The sequence below is a fragment of the Ranitomeya variabilis genome, chromosome 2, assembly GCF_051348905.1.
Source record: "Ranitomeya variabilis isolate aRanVar5 chromosome 2, aRanVar5.hap1, whole genome shotgun sequence".
NCBI lineage: Eukaryota > Metazoa > Chordata > Amphibia > Anura > Dendrobatidae > Ranitomeya > Ranitomeya variabilis.
In genome coordinates this window covers 263,790,833-263,815,708 of record NC_135233.1, presented here as the reverse complement: position 1 = coordinate 263,815,708, position 24,876 = coordinate 263,790,833, and the positions used below count along the sequence as shown (strand labels likewise).

At 50.4% G+C, this 24,876-nt stretch overlaps 1 protein-coding gene and 1 long non-coding RNA gene across 2 annotated transcripts in view; one reads left to right on the top strand and one right to left on the bottom strand.

Moving 5' to 3' along the window:
* Positions 1-22,034, bottom strand: part of LOC143805469 (uncharacterized) — a 47,375-nt gene extending 25,341 nt beyond the window's left edge. The window contains exons 1-2 of the long non-coding RNA XR_013221250.1: positions 21,913-22,034; positions 20,458-20,523 (exon numbers count right to left, since the gene is read on the bottom strand). This is a non-coding gene — a long non-coding RNA (uncharacterized LOC143805469). The remainder of the gene's footprint in view (positions 1-20,457; positions 20,524-21,912) is intronic.
* The window catches only part of RAB14 (RAB14, member RAS oncogene family), a 30,481-nt gene continuing 27,578 nt past the window's right edge, over positions 21,974-24,876 (top strand). Inside the window, exon 1 of the mRNA XM_077284885.1 lies at positions 21,974-22,265. The gene's annotated coding sequence lies outside the window, so the exon portion shown is untranslated. The remainder of the gene's footprint in view (positions 22,266-24,876) is intronic.

Sequence of the window (24,876 nt, the reverse complement as noted above, 5' to 3'; positions counted from 1 at the left end):
ACGAGAAAGCCCAATCCTGAGGGTCGCCACGCAAAAAGGAGATAACAATTTTAACTTGCTGAGCTGAATCTCCAGACGAACGAGGTTTCAAAGATAGAAACAATTTACAATTATTCCTAAAATTCCTAAATTTAAATCGATCTCCAGAGAACAGCTCAGGAATAGGTATCTTAGGCTCAGACATAGGACTGCTAACAACAAAATCCTGAATGCTCTGCACTCGTGCAGCAAGCTGATCCACACTAGTAATCAAGGTCTGAACATTCATGTCTGCAGCAAAGCTTACAGCCACTCTGAGAAAAAGGGGAAGGAAGAAAGAGGAGAAGAAAAAAAAAAAACCCTCAGAACTCCTTTTCTTTTAATCCCACTTCTGCAATGCATTAACTATTCATAGGCCTGGCATACTGTTATGATCCCAATGGCAAAGGATCTCAGAGATTACAGCAAAGTCTGCAAACATAAATACCAGCTCATAGGGACATGGTAACTAGGCTGACCATATACCTGATCCTAGCACAAACACTAACAGTAGCCGGGGAACGTGCCTACGTTGATCCTAGACGTCTCGCGCCAGCCGGAGAACTAACTAACCCTATCAGGGAAAATAAGACCTCTCTTGCCTCCAGAGAAAAGACCCCAAAGTAATACAAGCCCCCAACAAATAATAACGGTGAGGTAAGAAGAAAAGACAAACGTAAGAATGAACTAGATTTTAGCAAAGAGAGGCCCGCTGACTAATAGCAGAAAATAGTAAGATGACTTATATGGTCAGCAAAAAACCCTGCAAAATATCCACACTGAATATCCAAGAACCCCCAAACCGACTAACGGTGAGGGGGGAGAATATCAGCCCCCTAGAGCTTCCAGCAATATCAGGAATCACATTTTATACAAGCTGGACAAAAATATGAACAAAGCAAAATAACAAAAATAAGAAAGCAGGACTTAGCTTATCTTGCAAGGAACCAGGACCTGAAGACAGGAGCAAACAGAAATGATCTGATTACAACGATGCCAGGCACTGGACTCAGAATCCAGGAAGTTTAAATAGCAACACCCCAGGCCTAACGAAGCAGGTGAGTACCAACCTGGTAAAAGACAATCCAAGTGCCAAATCACTAGTGACCACAAGAGGGAGCCAAGAAGTATGGTTCACAACACACTCCCCCGTATGCCCGCGCCAACCAGTCTGGGCATGACCATGACAGCCAGAAGGGGGAGCTCTGATCCTGTTTATGGGTGGCTCCCCTATAAATACATTCTGGTCTGGAGGCAAAGGCAGTTGGAGAGAGGAGACAGTTGGTGCCAGACAGCAGACTGGAGCAGTCTGAGGCAGAGAGACGTGTGAGGGGCCATGCAGCCAGAGGTGCTGCAGCTCCTGGATAGTGATATACGGAAGGAAAGAACAGTGTTTGGTAAGCGTGCAGGAGAGCAAAGTGCAGGAGAGTGACACCAGGGGAGCACAGCAGCATTTGGCCTACCTCCCTGGCCGAGCGCAGATTCCGGTAGCCGGAAGACCAAGGTTGTGTCGGACTCTAGGAGACACAGCAGAAACCGGCAGAACAGCTGGACTGCATGTAACCTGTCCGCCCTAACACCCAGGAGGCACAGTGGCGCATAGAGTCTGAGGCGTGATACAGACCCTATAAAAAGGCCTGAGCCACCTGTCATACAGGTTTGTTTCCCATTTTTATGGAGGACAGAGAGGAACTGTGAGGACCTTGGTCCACAAACTTTCCTGTAAATAGTTGGCACTTTCAAGGTGCACTCTTGGTTCTAAACACATTGCCAGCATGGGTAGGGCCTTGTTTGTTCCTGAGACATAAAGAGCAAAATTATCTGCCGTGGCTGAACACCGGGTCTGGATAATATTCCTTGTAGCCCGCTTAAACCCTACGTTGGGGATTTAAAACGGGTCCCTTGCATCATTGCTGCTGTTACAATATTGAATGACTTGAAAAATGTTTGCACCTTTAAATGTACTAATGTTAAAATTTGTTGCACTTTAAGAAAGTGATTAGTGTTGTTAGAAGTGAGCTAGTATAATAAATATGCAAATAGTGTTAAGAATTATAGTGAGAGTAGGAAAATTAAAGTAAAGCTGATGTTTGGTTTTGCACTTTAAATAAAGAGAATCTTAAGTAGTATACCCGTAAGGGTAGTCACCGTTTCATAGTAAAAGATCTATCTTTGAAAGTTATTTATATTTTTGTACATATGTTCATGCAATGTTACAAGTATTAATTACCTCCCATAAAGGGAAGCCCAAGTTTACATATATTTACCTGTTTAACCTGTTTCCAAGAATACCAAAAATGTTTCTTGTATGTCTTTTAATAACCTGTATTGTTGTTCTACTTTTCCCAGTCCGGGAGTACTGGATTTAACGGGGGGGGACCCAGGGTCCTGGTCGTTACAGTGGCACTGCTTTCCTCATGGGGGGAGTGGTGTTACGCTACGGAAGAACAGTGTTTAGTGAGCGTGCAGAAGAGCAAAGCGCAGGGGAGTGACACCAGGGGAGTACAGCAGCGTTTGGGCTACCTCCCTGGCCGAGGGCAGATGCCGGTAGCCGGAAGACCGAGGTTGTGTCCGACTCTAGGAGGCACTGCAGAAACCGGCAAGACAGCTGGACTACATGTATCCTGTCCGCCCTAACACCCAGAAGGCACAGTGGCACATAGATCCCAGGTCGTGATAGAGATCCTATAAAAAGGCTCGAGCCACCTGTCATACGGGTTTGTGTCCCACCTTTATGGAGGACAGAGAGGAACTGTGAGGACCTTGCTAGAAGCCATAGGCAGTAAGGGACTACAATACCACCGCGCTATGAGGAAGGCTTTCATCTCCACCTGGTAAAGGGGAATCTGAAATAGCTTCCAAGCCGACCGGACCGTGCCTGTACCTGTGATCTGGTGCCCTGGACTGTGGATACCTGAAGTCTCCAGTTAAAGAGACTGCAAACCTGTGTCCTCCGTTCTTTACCGCACCACCCACCATCTTCACCTACATACCGGGAGCCCTGGGGACCTACTTCACCTGTGGGAAGTTACACCATCTCAGCTCCCTTAACATCACCCCAGTGGACCCCTTTAAGCAGCGTCGGTCCCCACTGACCGAATACCACAGGTGGCGTCACGAACACACACTTTATTCAAAACCCCTTTAAAGACTTTCCCTTTTACATGGGCGCCCAGGGCCATAGACCGGGTCGCCGCCACCATGACACATCCCCTTAAGTACCGGACCCGGTACCAAGTACCCCACGGCCCTGGCGGGCGACTCACATGTATACAGATTTTTCTTCAACTCAACCCACGATTTTGAAGTTGAGGCTTCTTCACCTTTTTCCGTGCCACCATTCCAGACATGATTAACGTGTGTCACATGGTGCTTGCATGGACATCTGTGATCTCACTATTAGGCAGGGGTCACACTTGAGAGAAACTCGCACGAGTCTCGCGTCTCAATACCCAACACTGCCAGCGGCACTGGGACCGGAGCACTCAGCTGCATAGAAATACTTGCAGCTGCACACTCTGGTGCCGAGAGGTATTGAGACGCGTGACTCGTGTGAGTTTCTCGCAAGTGTGACCCCGGCCTTATGAAGCATATGATTCACTTTCACTGCCATGTTTGTCGCACCAGAACTGATAGACCTTGTGATGAGCCGACTTGTTGACTACTATATTTTGCCTGGACATCCACCTCTTGGCTTTTGAATGGATGGACAGATTTCATCTCCTATTCTTCCAGCTGTCATGGCTCTCACACAATGCACTTTGGTAATTTTCTTGGCTGAGAAACTGCTATTAATGAGCTGGATGATGCTGTTTCTCTTTTCTTAGGAAATCTTCTTCACAGCTGCCCCTCGATTCAAACCAGTGGACTTTCGCTTGGGAATCAACCTAATAACACACTGAGCTATTAGGGAATGCGAGAACAGATTGTGATTTGCAGTATACAATCCTTCATCATTGCTTTCAACTGTATCTGCATCCTAGATGCCGATACAGTTGAATGTGTGATGCTGGGCGGAGGGGTGCCTGGAGCCAGCGCTGGCACTAGGCCAGACCAAACTATGGGCCCCATAGGCAGCGGTCGTGTGGTCTGCCAGACTGTTAGCGGCATGTCACTGGCTAGGGGACCCTGGGAGAGTGGGGCCCCTGAGCAATAGTCCTATTTTCCTAACTCCCTTAATGCCGTTCCTGCTTATAGTGGAGACAAATAGAAAAGATCAACAGTGACTGCAGCCTGTCACCACTCCCTAATGAGGACCAACAGCAGAAATTTACACTGAGTGCAGCCTGTCACCGCCACCTAGTGGAGACCCACAGCAGACATCCAAATTGACTGCCGTGTAGTTGCAGCCGCTGTATATCCATGGCTGTGTCTCCTTCAGTAATGGCGTGTGTTATATATATACACACTGCTCAAAAAAATAAAGGGAACACTAAAATCCCACATCCTAGATATCACTGAATGAAATATTCCCGTTGTAAATCTTTATTCATTACATAGTGGAATGTGTTGAGAACAATAAAACCTAAAAATTATCAACATAAATCACAACTAATATCCAACGGAGGACTGGAGTAGGAATGATGCTCAAAATCAAAGTGGAAAATGAAGTTACAGACTGATCCAACTTCAGTGGAAATGCCTCAAGACAAGGAAATGATGCTCAGTAGTGTGTGTGGCCTCCACGTGCCTGTATGACCTCCCTACAATGCCTGAGCATGCTCCTGATGAGGCGGCGGATGGTCTCCTGAGGGATCTCCTCCCAGACCTGGACTAAAGCATCTGCCAACTACTGGACAGTCTGTGGTGCAACGTGACGTTGGTGGATGTTGCGAGACATGATGTCCCAGATGTGTTCAATCGGATTCAGGTCTGGGGAACGGGCGAGCCAGTCCATAGCTTCAATACCTTCATCTTGCAGGAACAGCTGACACACTCCAGCCACATGAGGTCTGGCATTGTCCTGCATTAGGAAGAACGCAGGGCCAACCGCACCAGCATATGGTCTCACAAGGGGTCTGAGGATCTCATCTCGGTACCTAATGGCAGTCAGGTTACCTCTGGTGAGCACATGGAGGGCTGTGCGGCCCTCCAAACAAATGCCACCCCACACCATAACTGACCCACTGCCAAACCGGTCATGCTGAAGGATGTTGCAGGCAGCAGATCCCTCTCCACGGCGTCTCCAGACTCTGTCACGTGTCACATGTGCTCAGTGTGAACCTGCTTTCATCTGTGAAGAGCACAGGGTGCCAGTGGCGAATTTGCCAATCCTGGTGTTCTGTGGCAAATGCCAAGCATCCTGCACGGTGTTGGGCTGTGAGCACAACCCCCATCTGTGGACGTCAGCCACTCAGACCATCCTCATGGAGTCGATTTCTAACCGTTTATGCAAACAAATGCACATTTGTGGCCTCCTGGAGGTCATTTTGCAGGGCTCTGGCAGTGCTCCTCCTGTTCCTCCTTGCACAAAGGCAGAGGTAGCGGTCTTGCTGCTGGGTTGTTGCCCTCCCACGGCCCCCTCCATGTCTACTGGTGTACTGGCCTGACTCCTGGTAGCGCCTCCAGCCTCTGGACACTACGCTGACAGACACAGCAAACCTTCTTGCCACAGCTCGCATTGATGTGCCATCCTGGATGAGCTGCACTACCTGAGCCACTTGTGTGCGTTGTAGAGTACGTCTCATGCTACCACGAGTGTGAAAGTACAATTAACATTCAAAAGTGACCAAAACATCAGCCAGAAAGCATTGCTACTGAGATGTGGTCTGTGGTCCCCACCTGCAGAACCACTCCTTTACTGAATGTGTCTTGATAATTGCCAATAATTTCCATCTGTTGTCTATTCCATTTGCACAACAGCATGTGAAATTGATTGTCAAACAGTGTTGCTTCCTAAGTGGACAGTTTAATTTCACAGAAGTTTGATTTACTTGGAGTTATATTCTGTTGTTTAAGTGTTCCCTTTATTTTTTGAGCAGTATACATATCCTTGATTGGGGGCATTGGGTGAGTCACTGCTTGCACCCCACTGTGGACAGGTAATTGCAGCAGGTTATCTGATGGAGATCAGACATAGAGTCTGTATACAGAGAAATTAATAAGTATCTGACAGTTGTTGGAAAAGCAAAATGTGATTGTGTGCATCCTAATTACTAAAGAGGTGCCAATCAATGCAAGGTGAAGATACCTTCCCTAAGGCAGACAATACAGCTGAATGTGCGATACAGTTGATTGATGCTGAATATGAGAGGTACAATATTTCTTATGCCATATCTATAAAATCCGAGTTTGACACAATTCATGGATATATCCATGAACGAGGAACATATTATTATTATTATTATTGCGCCAGTTATTCCATGGCACTTTACCTGTTAGGAGGGGTATACATAATAAAAAACAAGTGTAGTAGTCTTAAACAATACAAGTCATGACTGGTACAGGAGGAGAGGACCCTGCCTGCGAGGGCTCACAATCTGCAAGGGATGGGTGAGGATACAGTAGGGGAGGGCAGTATTTGCATCTGTGGGTACAGTTTCAAAGATTTTGCTATCTGGCTATCTGGCAACCCAAAGGAGCGCAATATTTCCCTGAATTATGGATATATCATATTCATGTGTGGTATTTATTTTACTCACTCATATAGTGCCATTAATTCCACAGCGCTTTACATACATCATCATCACTGTCCCCATTGGGGCTCACAATCTAAATTTCCTATCAATATGTCTTTGGAGTGTGGGAGGAAACCTGAGTACCCGGAGGAAACCCACAAAAACACGAGAAGATACAAACTCCTTGTAGATGTTGTCATTGGTGGGATTTGAACCCAGGAACCCAGCGCTGCAAATCTGCAGGGGTAACCACTGAGCCACAGTACAGTGCTAACCACTGAGCCTCCATGCTGCCCCTGTATAGAATGCTGGAAGGATGTTCGGGAAGATGATGGCCATGTTGTTTCCATGGGAGATTCCTGGGGAAAATATGGCCAATAGTAGAAATGAGGGCTAAAGCTGGATTAAAATAGAATCTTATCATCCGTCCTCCAACGACCTCAGTGGAGTGAGAAGTGAGGGGTCTGGTGAGACCCCTTATAACATCTCATCTACCGAATATCAGTGTCAGACCCCAGGGGAAGCATCGAGTATTGCAGATCCGTCCATATTTCCTGCGAAGTTCTCTGGCAGAAGCTCTCACAGATCCAGTCCATAAGATGTATCATTTTTTCTTCCCTTTTATTTTATACTGTTTTACTTGTATTTATTTATTTTATGTCTTTTGGATTATTTCATCTTTTTAAGCTTTGTCCTTCTTTTTGAATATTAACTCTAAAGTTTACGAAGTTTGTCTCTCGTTGCTGTAACTTTTCCACGATCTGGTGGAGAGGGATGGCTGGGTTGTCTTACCGTGTCTGCAAATTGAGATACTGATTTGGCTTTTATCCCAAGTCATATTGCAAGACTAGTTAAAGGGTTGACTTGTAGGATCGCTACTTCCAACAGGTGGCGCTATAGAGTTCAAATCCTCTTTTTCTCTGAAGAGGCAATTTGCATATAACATTTCCCAGAGGAGCATTGTGAGCTGGAGGCTGCAGAATGACAGGCCCTGGAAAAGCAAGAGGCTTAAGAGCTAAAGAGCAACAGGCTGAGTGGGAGGCTGCAGAACGACAGGCCCAGGACAAGCGAAAGGCAAAAGAGCTAAAGAGGGACAGGCTGAGCGGGAGGCTGCAGAACGACAGGCCCTGGAAAAGCGAGAGGCAAAAGAGCTAAAGAGGGACAGGCTGAGCGGGAGGCTGCAGATCTACAGGCCCAAAGAAAAGCGAGAGTCAAAAGAGCTAAAGAGCGACAGACTGAGCGGGAAGCTGCAGAATGACAGGCCCTGGTAAAGCAAGAGGCTAAAGAGCTAAAGAGCAACAGGCTGTGGGAGGCTGCAGAACGACAGGCCCAGGACAAGCGAAAGGCAAAAGAGCTAAAGAGGGACAGGCTGAGCGGGAGGCTGCAGAACGACAGGCCCTGGACAAGCGAGATGCAAAAGAGCTAAAGAGGGACAGGCTGAGTGGGAGGCTCCAGAACTACAGGCCCAAGGAAAAGCGAGAGTCAAAAGAGCTAAAGAGCGACAGACTGAGCGGGAAGCTGCAGAATGACAGTCCCTGGAAAAACAAGAGGCTAAAGAGCTAAAGAGCAACAGGCTGTGGGAGGCTGCAGAACGACAGGCCCAGGACAAGCGAAAGGCAAAAGAGCTAAAGAGGGACAGGCTGAGCGGGAGGCTGCAGAACGACAGGCCCTGGACAAGCGAGATGCAAAAGAGCTAAAGAGGGACAGGCTGAGTGGGAGGCTGCAGAACTACAGGCCCAAGGAAAAGCGAGAGTCAAAAGAGCTAAAGAGCGACAGACTGAGCGGGAAGCTGCAGAATGACAGGCCCTGGAAAAGCAAGAGGCTAGAGAGCTAAAGAGCAACAGGCTGAGTGGGACACTGCAGAACGACAGACCCAGGACAAGTGAGAGGCAAAACAGCTAAAAACGGACAGGCTGAGCGGGAGGCTGCAGAACGACAGGCCCTGGTAAAGCAAGAGGCTAAAGACCTAAAGAGCAATAGGCTGAGAGGGAGGCTGCAGAATGACAGACCCAGGACAAGCAAGAGGCAAAAGAGCTAAAGAGAAACAGGCTGAGAGGGAGGCTGCAGAATGACAGGCCCAGGACAAGTGAGAGGGAAAAGAGCTAAAGAGGGACAGGCTGAGTGGGAGGCTGCAGAACGACAGGCCCAGGACAGGTGAGAGGCAAAAGAGCTTAAGAGGGACAGGCTGAGCGGGATGCTGCAGAACAACAGGTCCAGATCAAGCGAGAGGCAAAAGAGCTAAAGAGGGACAGGCTGAGCTGGAGGCTGCAGAACGACAGGCCCAAGGACAAGCGAGAGGCAAAAGAGCTAAAGAGCGACAGACTGAGAGGGAGGCTGCAGAATGATAGGCCCTGGAAAAGCAAGAGGCTAAAGAGCTAAAGAGCAACAGGCTGAGTGGGAGGCTGCAAAACGACAGACCCAGGACAAGTGAGAGGCAAAACAGCTAAAGAGGGACAGTGTTATGATCCGGTGACCTTGAAGCCGCATGAGAGACTTTCTCAGGAGTAGGTGGTACCTGTACTGACCGCAAACCCTAAACTAACACCGCAACTAGAAGTAGCCGTGGGATGTACCTAACACATCCTAGACACCTCGACACAGCCGGAGGACTAAATACCCCTATAGATGGAAATGGGAATTCTATCTTGCCTCAGAGCAGAACCCCAAAGGATAGGCAGCCCCCCACAAATATTGACTGTGAGTATAAGAGGAAAAACACACGCAGGCAGAAAAACAGGATTTAGCAAAAGAGGCACTTCTAGCTAAACAGAAAAGGATAGGACAGAATTCTAAGCGGTCAGTATTAAAATCCTAAAAATATCCACAGCAGATAATACAAATATTCTACATCTAACTAAAGACATAGAAAGTATATCTGCATCTCCTGAGAATCCAGCATGACTGAAAAATCCAAACAAAGTCTAAGCTGGACAAAAACACAATGAATTGCACTGAATTGCAAAGCACACTGAATGTGTGCACAGAGACAAAAAACAAGACACTTAGCTGAATTGGCAGCAGGGCATGAGGAGCCAGAGAGAGATGCACTCCCCCCAAGTACAATGGACAACTGGCATTGACTCATGGATCCTGCACACCTAAATACCTAATAGAGCTGCAATCAGCAGAAACACCTGCCCTGGATTACAACCCCAAGACAACTGCACTACCACCAACAACCACAGGAGGGAGCCCAAGAGCAGAATTCACAACAGGACAGACTGAGCGGGAGGCTGCAGAACGACAGGCCCTGGAAAAGCAAGAGGCTAAAGGGCAACAGGCTGAGTGGGAGGCTGCAGAACGACAGACCCAGAACAAGCAAGAGGCAAAAGAGCTAAAGAGCGACAGGCTGAGAGGGAGGCTGCAGAACGACAGGCCTAGGACAAGTGAGAGGCAAAAGAGCTAAAGAGGGACAGGCTGAGCGGGAGGCTGCAGAACGACAGGCTCTGGAAAAGCAAGAGGCTAAAGAGCTAAAAAGGGACAGGCTGAGAGGGAGGCTGCAGAACGACAGGCCCAGGACAAGTGAGAGGCAAAAGAGCTGAAGAGGGACAGGCTGAGTGGGAGGCTGCAGAACGACATGCCCAGGACAAGCAAAAGGCAAAAGAGCTAAAGAGGGACAGGCTGAGCGGGAGGTTGCAGAACGACAGGCCCTGGACAAGCGAGAGGCAAAAGAGCTAAAGAGGGACAGGCTGAGTGGGAGGCTGCAGAACGACAGGCCCAGGACAAGCGAAAGTAAAAGAGCTAAAGAGGGGCAGGCTGAGTGGGAGGCTGCAGAACGACAGGCCCAGGACAAGTGAGAGGCAAAAGAGCTAAAAAGGGACAGACTGAGCGGGAAGCTGCAGAACGACAGGCCCAGGACGAGTGAGAGGTAAAAGAGCTAAAGAGTGACAGGCTGAGCAGGAGGCTGCAGAACGACAGGCCCTGGAAAAGCGAGAGGCTAAAGAGCATCAGCCTGAGCGGGAGGCTGCAGAACGACAGGCCCAGGACAAGCAAGAGGCAAAAGAGCTAAAGAGGGACAGGCTGAGCGGAAACTGCAGAGCAATGGGCCAAGACAAGCGAGAGGCAAAAAAGGGACAGGCTGTGCAGTAGGGGGCAGAACGACAGGCCTGGGATCAGCAAGAGACAAAAGAGCTAAAGAGGGACACGCTGAGTGGGAGGCTACAGAACGACAGGCCCTGGACATGTGAGAGGCAAAAGAGCTAAAAAAAGGAAAGGCTGAGAGGGAGGCTGCAGAACAACGGGCCAGGACAAGTGAGAGGCAAAAGAGCAAAAGGTTGCAGTGCCACACGTTTAGGTCGAGCAAGAGGCTAAAGAGTGACAGGCTGAGCCGGAGGCTGCAGAACGTCAGGCTGTGGATAGGTGAGAGGCAAAAGAGCTTAAGAGCGACAGTCTGAGCGTGAGGTGGCAGTGTGACATGCCCAGGACAAGTAAGAGGCTGCAGAGTAACAAACTAAACAAGAAGCTGTAGAGCGACAGATCCAGGCTGAACAAGTGACTGCAGAGCAAAAAGTTGATTAATAAGCTACAGTGCAATAGTTACAGGCTGAACGAGAGGCTGCGGAGTGACAAGCTGAGCAAGAAGCTGCAGAGGGACAGGCCCAGTCTGAGCAATATGCTGCAGATTCACAGGCTGAGCAACAGACTGCAGAGGCATAGGAACAGGCAGAGCAAAAAGCTGAAGAGGGACAGGACCAGGCTGAGCAAGAAGCTGCAGAGGGACAGGACCAGGCTGAGCAAGAAGCTGCAGAGGGACAAGACAAGGCTGAGCAAGTAGCTGCAGAGGGACAAGACCAGGCTGAGCAGGAAGCAGCAGAGGGAAAGGCCCAGTTTGAGTGATATGCTGCAGAACCACAGGCGGCGTAAGAGGCTGCAGAAGCATAGGACCAGGCTGAGCAAGAAGTTGCAGAGGGACAGGACGAGGCTGAGCAAGAAGCTGCAGTGGGACAAAACCAGGCTGAGCAAGAAGCTGCAGAGGGACAGGACAATGCTGAGCAGGAAGCTGCAGAGGTATAGGACAAGGTTGAGCAAGAAGCTGCAGAAGAACAGGACCAGGCTGAACAAGAAGCTGCAGAGGGACAGGACAAGGCTGAGCAAGAAGCTGCAGAAGAACAGGACCAGGCTGAACAAGAAGCTGCAGAGGGACAGGACCAGGCTGGACAAGAAGCTGCAGAGGGACAGGAACAGGCTGAGCAAGAAGCTGCAGAGGAACAGGACCAGGCTGAGGAAGAAGCTGCAGTGGGACAAAACCAGTCTGAGCAAGAAGCTGCAGAGGGACAGGACCAGGCTGAGCAAGAAGCTGCAGAAGAACAGGACCAGGCTGAACAAGAAGCTGCAGAGGGACAGGACCAGGCTGGACAAGAAGCTGCAGAGGGACAGGAACAGGCTGAGCAAGAAGCTGCAGAGGAACAGGACCAGGCTGAGGAAGAAGCTGCAGAGACAGGACCAGGCTGAACAAAAAGATGCAGAGGGACAGGACCAGGCTGAGCAAGAAACTGCAGAGCAATAAGCTGAGAGAGTACCAGCTGGAGTTAACTTGACTCCAAATGCAGCAGTCTACCCCACTGAGCAGTGAGTCCAGTATTGCCAACACTTTTAAACCCCATTTTGAGCACTTTTCTGTTATGCAAAAACCTGGGGACCCAGACACATCAGTAAGGGGATTTGAAAAGATATGCAGACTGTGTCAGTTACCAAGTGAACAGTGGACTAGATATGTAACCCCAGGGCTACGAGGCAAAGCCCCAGAAGTGTTTGCAGCTCTCACTCAAGACAGAGATGGAGACTATGAGGCCATCAAACAGACCTTGATAAAAAACTATCAACTGTCCCCAGAAGTATAAAAGATTTTGAACCCGCCAACATGGACCTAACGACAGTTACGGTGATGTGGTGGATGGGCTGAAAATCAACCTTGAGCAGTGGGTTAATCTATTACTATCTGCGAGGACTTAAAGGACCTGATGATGAAGTGTCAATTCTTGCACCTTTTCTCTGTGGAAGTGCGACAGTTTGTGATGGACAGGGACAAAGGATACAGATCACCAATGCCTGTGGCCAATCGTACACAATTGAGGGTACTAGGTTCGGGATCTAGCCGATCTGGCAGCAGGGGACTAGGTTCAGGCACTGGCTGATTGGGGACCAGAGGACGAGACTCAGACACTGGCCCTCCGGGACCAGGGGACTAGCCGCTCCAGGACCATGGGACGAGTGTCACAAGGTTAACGCGACAGTGTGGAGCCAGAAGACCGCAACGTCTGATTGCTCCTACTCCGGCGCTAAGAAGAAGCACTTCTCCTTCATTTTAAATGTGTTTATTTCTTCTGGCATAACAGAGGTTAATCGGCCATGTTAGAAATCCCTGTGCTCATAGCTGTGCTTGGTTAGCCACTCCTTTTCCCTTTATAATCTGGGCTCTGTTAGTAATCCTTGTCATAGCTACCATTTGCTGCATGGCTAACAATGGGAGAGGAGTACATATGAGGAGAGTTGAAGGAGTTATTAGTGACTGTTGCTTGGTTTGTATGCTTGGTAATTCATTATCCTTCTCTGTTTAGGTTTTTCCCCTACCTTCACAGCTCGATGCTTTCCTCTGTTACATGTGAGTGAATATTTTGTATGCCTGGAGTTTTTATTTATCCCGTCGGTTTGGTGTACTACGCTGCACAGTAGCATCCCCTCTTTCTTGGGTGGGGAAAGAAAACAGACAGAGAGCTAACTTAGGAGACAAGGCAAGGGCTGAGGCCAGTGGCGTAACTACAAAACTATGGGCCCCGGTGCGAACTTCCAAATGGGCCCCCCCCCCCCCCCCCACATTCCCCTAGATACGCCTCGGACTGTTGCAGGAATCTCCTGCACTGCAACATGGTGTTGGGTGCCAGCACAGCCCGCACAGTGGTATATCCAGCACAGCCCGCACAGTGGTATATAGAGCACAGCCCGCACAGTGGTATATAGAGCACAGCCCGCACAGTGGTATATCCAGGACAGCCCGCACAGTGGTATATCCAGCACAGCCCGCACAGTGGTATATCCAGCACAGCCCGCATAGTGGTATATAGAGCACAGCCCGCACAGTGGTATATAGAGCACAGCCCGCACAGTGGTATATCCAGCACAGTGGTATATCCAGCACAGCCCGCACAGTGGTATATAGAGCACAGCCCGCACAGGGGTATATAGAGCACAGCCCGCACAGGGATATATACAGCACAGCCCGCACAGGGATATATACAGCACAGCCCACACAGGGATATATACAGCACAGCCCGCACAGGGATATATACAGCACAGCCAGCACAGGGGTATATAAAGCGCAGCCCACACAGGGGTATATACAGCACAGCCCGCACAGGGATATATACAGCACAGCCCGCACAGGGGTATATAGAGCACAGCCCGCACAGGGGTATATAGAGCACAGCCCGCACAGGGGTATATAGAGCACAGCCCGCACAGGGGTATATAGAGCACAGCCCACACAGAGGTATATAGAGCACAGCCCGCACAGGGGTATATAGAGCACAGCCCACACAGAGGTATATAGAGCACAGCCCGCACAGTGGTATATCCAGCACAGCCCGCATAGTGGTATATAGAGCACAGCCCGCACAGTGGTATATAGAGCACAGCCCGCACAGTGGTATATCCAGCACAGTGGTATATCCAGCACAGCCCGCACAGTGGTATATAGAGCACAGCCCGCACAGGGGTATATAGAGCACAGCCCGCACAGGGATATATACAGCACAGCCCGCACAGGGATATATACAGCACAGCCCACACAGGGATATATACAGCACAGCCCGCACAGGGATATATACAGCACAGCCAGCACAGGGGTATATAAAGCGCAGCCCACACAGGGGTATATACAGCACAGCCCGCACAGGGATATATACAGCACAGCCCGCACAGGGGTATATAGAGCACAGCCCGCACAGGGGTATATAGAGCACAGCCCGCACAGGGGTATATAGAGCACAGCCCGCACAGGGATATATACAGCACAGCCCGCACAGGGATATATACAGCACAGCCCGCACAGGGGTATATAGAGCACAGCCCGCACAGGGGTATATAGAGCACAGCCCGCACAGGGGTATATAGAGCACAGCCCGCACAGGGGTATATAGAGCACAGCCCGCACAGGGATATATACACAGCACAGCCCGCACAGGGGTATATAGAGCACAGCCCGCACAGGGGTGTATAGAGCACAGCCCGCACAGGGGTATATAGAGCACAGCCCGCACAGGGATATATACAGCACAGCCCGCACAGGGATATATATAGCACAGCCCGCACAGGGGTATATAGAGCACAGCCCGCACAGGGGTATATAGAGCACAGCCCGCACAGGGGTATATACAGCACAGCCCGCACAGGGGTATATAGAGCACAGCCCGCACAGGGATATATACAGCACAGCCCGCACAGGGGTATATAGAGCACAGCCCGCACAGGGGTATATAGAGCACAGCCCGCACAGGGGTATATAGAGCACAGCCCGCACAGGGATATATACAGCACAGCCCGCACAGGGGTATATAGAGCACAGCCCACACAGGGGTATATACAGCACAGCCCGCACAGGGGTATATAGAGCACAGCCCGCACAGGGGTATATACAGCACAGCCCGCACAGGGGTATATAGAGCACAGCCCGCACAGGGATATATACAGCACAGCCCGCACAGGGGTATATAGAGCACAGCCCGCACAGGGGTATATAGAGCACAGCCCGCACAGGGGTATATAGAGCACAGCCCGCACAGGGGTATATAGAGCACAGCCCGCACAGGGATATATACAGCACAGCCCGCACAGGGGTATATAGAGCACAGCCCGCACAGGGGTATATAGAGCACAGCCCGCACAGGGGTATATAGAGCACAGCCCGCACAGGGATATATACAGCACAGCCCGCACAGGGATATATATAGCACAGCCCGCACAGGGGTATATAGAGCACAGCCCGCACAGGGGTATATAGAGCACAGCCCGCACAGGGGTATATACAGCACAGCCCGCACAGGGGTATATAGAGCACAGCCCGCACAGGGATATATACAGCACAGCCCGCACAGGGGTATATAGAGCACAGCCCACATCACATCTCATCCCTCCCCCCCCCCCCGATAATGGCCCTACAGTCCAGTTAAAAAGAAAAAAAAAAAAAAAACTCTCCTCACCTTTCCTTTTGCCCGCGCTGCTCCCGGCGGCTGCAGTCTGCCCAGGACACAGCAGGTGCGCGATGATATGACGTCATCGCGCACCCGCAGTGTACTGTCAGAGGCAGAGCGGGGAATGATGGGAGAGGGAGCGTCAGGTGACGCTCTCTCCGACATCATTGCATTGAACTATACCGGTGTCATAGACGCCGGTATAGTTAAATGCGGCGGCACTGGCGGGGGGGAACAGTGCAGCGGGCGGCCCACTACTGGCACCGGCTCTTCTGGCATTTGCCAGAAGTGCCCGATGGCCAGTCCGGCCCCGCAGGTCAGGGGCCGGCCCTGGGCCCCTGACCTGCGGGGCCCAGTCGCAATGGCGACCGCTGCGACCGCGGTAGTTACGCCTCTGGCTGAGGCCTCACCATCTTCGCCATCTGAAGTATCCCGTGGAGCAGGGCAAGCTAGGGCTCCCGCTAGTGTTAGGGACAGGGAAGGAGCCCCTGGTCTCGGGTCACCCGAGCTGTGTTGTGACGAGATTCAGGCACTGACCGTTCCGGGACCAGGGGACTTTGGGAACAGGACTGGCCGCACCGGGACCAGGGAACTTTGGATACAGGACTGGCCACTCCAGGACCAGGGGACAACACAACAGTCAAGCATTGGCTGCACCAGAACCAGGGGACTTTGGTAACAGGACTGGCCGCACCAGGACCAGGGGCTAACGTTTAGGGCTCTGGCGGCAGCGGGACCAGTGGACCTCACAACTCATAATAGTACACCTTACTCACTAATGACTAAACACATGGCTTGGTGACCCCCTAAGGGAAAGGGAGTCTTACATACAGGATGACTCTCAGCAATAGGCTGGGAGCCATCTTGCAGATGTACTACTTATACTAAATGCACACATGCATGTACTAGGTGCGCTGCTGGGAACTGCAGTGGGCACACAGACCAGGAAGTAACAGGAAGCAGGAGAAGTGCGGTGAGTTAGTCGGTGTCACTTCATGGAGAGAGAAGGAGACACCATGCATGGGTGCCGCCAGCAGTACAGTTGTGTTTATGTGATGGCTTATGGGGAAACCCAGCTACATTTTACAGTCTGTTACTGTTGATGATACTGTCAATTTAGGCCTGAGCGACACCAGGTTGCTGATGACATTGGTCCGTCCAGAACGTAAATCTTTCAAGGATATTATCCCAGGTAAAACCTCACAGGAGTGAAACTCTGTATTGCCAATGGCACCTGGTGTACCTTGACTGGAATGCAGGGGCCGGGCTTAGCCTGGAGGGGCGTAAATAAGCAGCTACCTTGTTTTCATTGGAGCTTCTGATGGTGAAATCAAGCTTATGCGGCCAATATCTTCCAGATACCACTCCAGGGAGGTGTTCGGAACAGTAGCAGCTGACCCCAAGAGTCAGAGATGATAGTTTGGATAGAGTATCACTGACAGGACAAAACAGCCACTGGTATGGGATCAGACGACTGTGCGGCTTCAGGATAGCGGACTGGACAGTCACTGGTACAGGAACAGAATGTGCGGTTTCTGCACAGCTGACAGGATGGCCACAGGTGCTAGTATAGACTGTGCAGGTTCTGGATAGAGGATAGGACAGCCATTGGTACTGACTGTGCGGCTTCTACAGTAGATAGCAGGCAGGATGGCCACTGGTACCGGTACAGACTGTGTAACTTCTAGATAGCAGACAGGACGGCCACTGGTTCAGACTGTGCGGCTTCTAGATAGCAGACAGGACGCCCACTGGTACTGGTACAGACTGTGCGGCTTTTAGATAGCAGACAGAATGGCCACACGTACTTGTGCAGACTGTGTGGCTTCTGCAAAGAAGATGGGTCAGGTATGGAAGCAGGATACAAGCTAGACAAAATGGGATCAGACAAAGTGGACAAGGGGACCTAACAACAGGTAGTCAAGTAACTAGCACAAATGTTGCTCAGTCACCTCCCGACAGGTGAAGATACCTTAAGTAGTAAGTGTCTCACAGCTATTGGCTGGGAACACTTTAGGTGAGTGCACGTTGCCTCTTTAAGAGACAGCCCCAAGCACATTACCAGGGGATCTACCAGGCTTTCACAGACCCTGGGACGCAGGAGCTGGAGCAGGGGGTGCATACATGCGGCCTGGGCGGTACGTAAGTCGGCGTCCTTGCCGAGGAGAGGAGTGGAAGCATGCAAGGTCACCGGCGCTACATAAAGGAAGCAAGAGTATTGGAGAACAAGGTTTTATTGGATATAGACCCGGGATAGTTTGTATTACATGATGTTGCCGATCACCCACCAAACTCTGTGTGGTAAGGCATAATGATGAAGATGTAATCAGTTTAACCTTGTGACTGCGCCGACCCCTGTTCTACTGTGAAATTGTATGATAATGTTATGGTGATTTGTGACCAGATCGAACCTGATAATGTAGAATTGCATGATACAGATAAGGTGATCTGTGATACTCTGGGAACGATGTTCTCCTGTTCACAGTGCTGAACCCAGCACTAATGTAGAAAGGTCTGAGGTTACTCTGATTTGCAACGAAGTGAAATCTGGTAATGTAGTAACATTGGGTGATACTGATGATGTGAACTGTAGTAGTTTGGTACTCTGTAATATTATAGAGCTGTGTCCCAGTGATTCCCCTGTTAACCTCACTGAACCCTGCACTACTGTAGTAATGGCTGATGATGTCCGTGGGATTTATGACTGGGGAATCTGCTAATGTCATAACATTATGTGATACAGATAACGTGATATGTAGTCATCCGGGAAGCAATTATACCTCAGAGACATGTCCTGATGAATGTAAATCTGTCTACACTTGTGTTGACCCACTTCGACTAGCCAACTTGGGGCCCCCTTACATATCAGCTGTGACCCACAGCCAGAGGGCCTGTCTTGCAGACATCAGTCTGATGTCTGAACCCTCACCTCCGACCTCTGGGAGGGAAGTGAATCCCATGTGAGAGTCATGGTAATTTCATCACAAATCCCTTAGAACCAGGAGCTCATAGCTGATATGCACCCCGATGTCTGTATAGAGGAGCTACAAGACCCCAATAACAAAGGAAAGGTATTCTGAGATGCAGGAAGATGGGCTCAGGAGACATTCTGTGAATCAATCTTCCATGCCATATCTAAAAGGGGGAGGTATCATAAATGGAGTTCTAGTTATAGAGATCCAGGTTTGGGGGCATTGAATGACCGTCTGCACCCCCAATGTGAACAGGTAATTGCAGTAGATTCGTAAACCTGGGCAGCACGGTGGCTCAGTGGTTAGCACTGCAGCCTTGCAGCACTGGAGTCCTGGATTCAAATCCCTTCAAGGACAACATCTGCAAGGAGTTTGTATGTTCTCCCCGTTTGCGTGGGTTTCCTCCAGGTACTGCGGTTTCCTCCCACATTCTAAAAAAACCATACTGATAGACAATTTAGATTGTGAGCCCCATTGGGGACAGCGATGATAATGTTTGTAAAGCGCTGCGGAATATGTTAGCGCTATATAAAAAAAATATAAATAAATAAAATAAGAAGAAAACACTAACAATTTCAAAATTATGAAGGCCATATATATATAGCAGAATATAAACCTACACAAAATAGTCAGAAAATAACACTGTAAAATGTATATTTCCTTATTATTCACTTTAAAAACATAGAACACAAAAATTACGAAATAAAAAATGGGGGAAAGGAAAACGGGGTGGGAAAAGATAAAATTGAGGAGGGGGATGGATGTGCACTAGGTATGTATATCTCGGAAATAAAATAAAAAGTCAATGGCCAATTTATTGATAGCACAATATAGCATCATGTACAAAGAGTCATATCAATATTAAATAAACCAATCAAAAAAATTAAAGGGGTCGCCTACCACTGGGACAACCCCTTCTCATACCCCAGGCTTGGCCCCGATAAAATAAAAAAGCTTATATTCTCCTCTCATTCAGGAACCATTCCTACGGTGTTGACACTCTTTCTCCCAGGGGCTCTCGTGCGGTTGTTTTGACAAGTGACCCCGGCATCCAATCAGCGATGGCGTCGCTGTCCCCACCTCCTGTCAAATTGAACATAAAGAGGAAGTCAGAGATCAGTTGCAGCCCGGACTTCCTCTTCATGTTCAATTTGTCTGAAGGTGGAAACAGTGACACCAGCGCTGATTGGGTGGCACATATCAGAACAACCACACGGGAGCTCCGGGGAGAGCGAGAGCCGACACCACAGGAACAGCCCCGGAACGAGAGGCGAGTGTATAAGCTTTTTATTTTATTGGGCCAAGCCTGGGGTATGAGAAGCGCTTGTCCTAGTAGTGGACAATTTCTTTAAATAAAAGTGCGCTGTGCAATAATAAATAAATGAAATAATGATGAAGTAACCAAAATGACACAGTAAAAAAAATCAAGAAATTTCGCATTTCAGAAATATAATCCGTTGATGGAATCAGAAAAGTGCATTTTGCAATAAATAGTAATAATAGATAGAAAAGTGCATCAATAATTAAATATTGCACAGTGACAAAGTAAGATATTGATAATAAATTATGACACAGGTAAATTATGGGCAGTACAGTGACCCCTATCTAATGGAGGAATAAATGATTGAGGCCATAAGGAATATGACAGATGCAACATATACTGACCAGAGGAGCACACCACAACCCCCTCCACCTACTCCAACGCACGTTTCGCTTCTGCTTCTTCAGGGACTGAGGTGGAGGAAAAATGGAGGGTTTTAAATAGGGCGATAACAACTGTACATACAATCTAAATATTGTAGAAAATTGACTGTGATCAAATCAATACTAGTGATGTATGAATGAAATATGTGTGATAATGCCCATGATTAATAGAATACTCAATATTGTGAACGAAGAAAATATGAAGATCTGAAAATGAACAAAAGGGGAAGGAAAAAAGTGACATAAATTACCATAAAATAGTGAAATAAAAATGAATAGTTTATATGAAAACAAAAAATGTAAGACTATAAATGAAGTGAGACGTTATAATAAGACATTATGACTGTTTTGCCGTGATGACAGGAAGATCGTCCAATCTGAAAGATATATAACAAGGATGATGCATGAGAAACTGATGATTTGCGACCCTCTGATAGTGCTATAATCTATTACCAATATCTCACTGTCCCTGTGTAATACTTACCTATCCTGAATTATGGATCTATCATATTCATGTGCGGCATGTATAGAATGCTGGAAGGATGTTCGGTAGGGTGGCCGCCATATTGTTTCTATGGAAGATCCCTGGGGGATGGCCCATGGTAGAAATGAGGAGTAAAACTGGATTAGACTGGAATCTCATCATCCGTCGTCCTCCGACCTCAGCGGAGGGAGTGAGGGGTCTGGTGAGACCCTTTATAACGTCTCGCCTACCGAATATCAGCCCCCCTGGAGAAGCATCGAGTATTGCAGATCTGTCCTGCCGCGCTCCCCTCCGACTGACTAATGTTCCGCCCTTTTCTGCTCTTCTGTTTCGCTGTATCTACAGCTCTTATATTTTTTTTTATTTCCCATTTTAAGCTCTGTCCTTCTTTTTCAATATTAAATCTAAAGTGTAATAAGTTTGTCCCTCGTTGCTGTATTGTCCCCACGATTTGGAGGAGAGGGATGATGGGTTGTGGTACCGTGTGGCCACAGTGCAAGTAGTGAACATTCAGGAGCTTGGGAAAGCTGGGTGTGCATGTGTACCAGTGTGTTCCCGTGTGTTGGCGTCTGGTGGCCTGGTAAAATGGCGAGTAATGTAAAGTGTGGTGTGGATGTGGGGACCGTCTGTGAGGGGCGCTCAGCTCATTAGTCAGCCTATTGCCATAAGTGAGTGGACAAGTGAGTGGGAAGTGGCGCCCCCAGTACAGTAGCATCCCAGGCGTGTCCTGAGCGAGTGGTGCTCGTGACAAGTGGGTGGCGGTGCTTGTGTGATGATCATGACACTGTATATGACAGTACAAGGGAATTCAGGGATCCTCTTATAATAACCAATCAGATTGGTGCTACCATTTCTACACAGCTGAAAGAAGAACAAAAGCAGAAATCTCATTGGTTGCTATGATGGATAACTGTCTCAGTTCCGGGTTGTACCTGCATGAGGCCACGCCCACATCCCGAGACTGTACAGAAACAATGAGCTAGGGAGCGGTTAGGAGGGAGTTAACCTTCCGGCGCACGTGATCTTCCGGTCGGGTCTCATGATCGCGCTCGTCCTCGCCTATTGCTGCGGTGGTTCTGCGCGTGTACGATGGCCCCGCCCACCCCTGACCCGTTGGGTGCGCGCAGGGAAACCCCGTGCAAGCGCCGCAGCCATCTTGGAGACTGAGGAAGAGAGAAACACCGGGAGGACAGCGCGACACCGAGGCCTCCTCCTCCTCACCTCCCCTGCCAGTCACCGGACACGGAGGAACCGACAGCTGCGGACACCGGAGCAGAGACGTTCGGTAATGTGACTGCCGCGCCCGCCCCGGATGTAAACCTCCCCGGATGTAAACCTCCCCGGATCCCGCTGACAGCTCCCTGCCGACATGACACCCGGTGAACCTGTGCAGCGCCCCCGCTCCTCCCGGTGTCCGGCCCGTTTCCCCCCCCCGCCCGGCGTACGGCCTACTCCCATAGTACGTCCTCAAGTCCCCTCCTTGTGTACGGCCTCGAGTCACATCCCCCCCCTCCTTCCTCCTAGTGTACTGCCCTGAGTCCTGTTTCCTCCCTGTCCTGCCACCCCCCCCCCTTCCTCCCGGCGTACTGCCCCGAGTCCTGTCCCCCCTTCCTCCCGGCGTACTGCCCCGAGTCCTGTCCCCCCTTCCTCCCGGCGTACTGCCCCGAGTCCTGTCCCCCCTTCCTCCCGGCGTACTGCCCCGAGTCCTGTCCCCCCTTCCTCCCGGCGTACTGCCCCGAGTCCTGTCCCCCCTTCCTCCCGGCGTACTGCCCCGAGTCCTGTCCCCCCTTCCTCCCGGCGTACTGCCCCGAGTCCTGTCCCCCCTTCCTCCCGGCGTACTGCCCCGAGTCCTGTCCCCCCTTCCTCCCGGCGTACTGCCCCGAGTCCTGTCCCCCCTTCCTCCCGGCGTACTGCCCCGAGTCCTGTCCCCCCTTCCTCCCGGCGTACTGCCCCGAGTCCTGTCCGTCCTCCCGGCGTACTGCCCCGAATCCTGTCCGTCCTCCCGGCGTACTGCCCCGAGTCCTGTCCGTCCTCCCGGCGTACTGCCCCGAGTCCTGTCCGTCCTCCCGGCGTACTGCCCCGAGTCCTGTCCGTCCTCCCGGCGTACTGCCCCGAGTCCTGTCCCCCCCCTTCCTCCCGGCGTACTGCCCCAAGTCCTGTCGTTCCCCCCCCCCCCCCTTCCTCCCGGCGTACTGCCCCGAGTCCTGTCGTCCCCCCCCCTTCCTCCCGGCGTACTGCCCCGAGTCCTGTCGTCCCCCCCCCCCCCTTCCTCCCGGTGTACTGCCCCGAGTCCTGTCCCCGTCCCCCCCCCCTTCCTCCTGGCATACTGCCCCGAGTCCTGTCCCTCCTCCCGGCGTACTGCCCCGAGTCCTGTCGTCCCCCCCCCTTCCGGTGTACTGCCCCGAGTCCTGTCTCTCCCCCCCCCTCCTCCCAGCGTACTGCCCCGAATCCTGCCCCCCCCTCCTCCCAGCATACTGCCCCGAGTCCTGCCCCCCTCCTCCTCACGGCGTACTGCCCCAAATCCTGTTGTCCCCCCCCCCCCCTTCCTCCCGGCGTACTGCCCCGAATCCTGCCCCCCCCCTCCTCCCGGCGTACTGCCCCGAATCCTGCCCCCCCCTCCTCCCAGCATACTGCCCCGAGTCCTGCGCCCCTCCCCTTTCTGCCCGGTGTCTGGCCCTGAATCTCTCCATCCCCCCCCTCCAGGTTTCTGGCCCCGAGGTCCCCCCACTCCTCCTGGTGTACGGTCCGAGTCCTGTATATATATATATACACACACACACACACACACACACACACACACACACACACACACACACACACACACACACACACACTCTCTCTCTCTCTTCCCGGTGTCCGGTCCCTGAGCTCCTCCTGTCCCCCCTCACTCCTGGTGTCTGACCCTGAGCCCCTCCTCCTCCTCCCAGTGTCCGGCCCCGAGGTCCCCCCTCGCCCTGGTGTACGGCTGAGTCTCTTCCCCCTCTTCTGAATAAGACATTGGTGGCAATTTCATAGCAAAATAGTCCCCCACCCCACCCGGGAGGGTTTGATGACGTAGGGAGCAGTGAGGGGAAGATATTGTAATGTAATGGGTGTGGAGAATTTGACTGACCGTGACTGAAAAGCAAGAGATCCCCACCCCTATGACTGAAGCAGAACGTATGCGGGGCAATCGTCAAAGTATAAAAAGTGATTTTTCTGATACTTACAGGGACGTTTTGCTTGAGAGAAACATCTTAGTGACGCAATATGCATCACTAACAGGACATTGATGGCAGTTTCATAGCTTAAAAGGACACAACAGGTTCCCTTTAATGGGCTGCATGAGCTAGTCCCTTGTTAATCCATCAAAAATTAAGCTGGTAAAAGGTCTGGAGCTGATTCCAGGTGTGGCATTTGGATGTTGTTGCTGTGAACCTACAACATGCTTTCAAAGGAGCTGTCAATGAATGAGAAACAGACCATCATCACCTTGGAAAAAAAAGACATCCAGGTATATAGCAGAAATGTTAGGAGTGACCAAATCAACAGTTTGGTACATTCTGCAAACAAAAAAAAAAAACACTGGTGAACTTGGGAACTCAAAAAGGCCTGGACGTCCACAGAAGACAACATTGGTGGAAGATAGCAGAAACTTTTCCATGGTGAAGAAAAACCCCTTTACATCCACCCAAGTGAAGAACACTCTCTGACGTACTGTATTTTGCGCTTTGTAAGACGCACTTTTTTTCCCCCAAATTTGGGGCGAAAATGGTGGGTGCGTCTTACAATGCGGATATACCTTATCGGTGCTGCCACTGCGGGTGTCCGATGCTTGCTGCCAAACTATCCCCGGTGCTGCCGTGTGCTGCTGCTGCTGCTGCTGCGCTGTGTCCCCGGTGCTTGCTGCCTCTCTC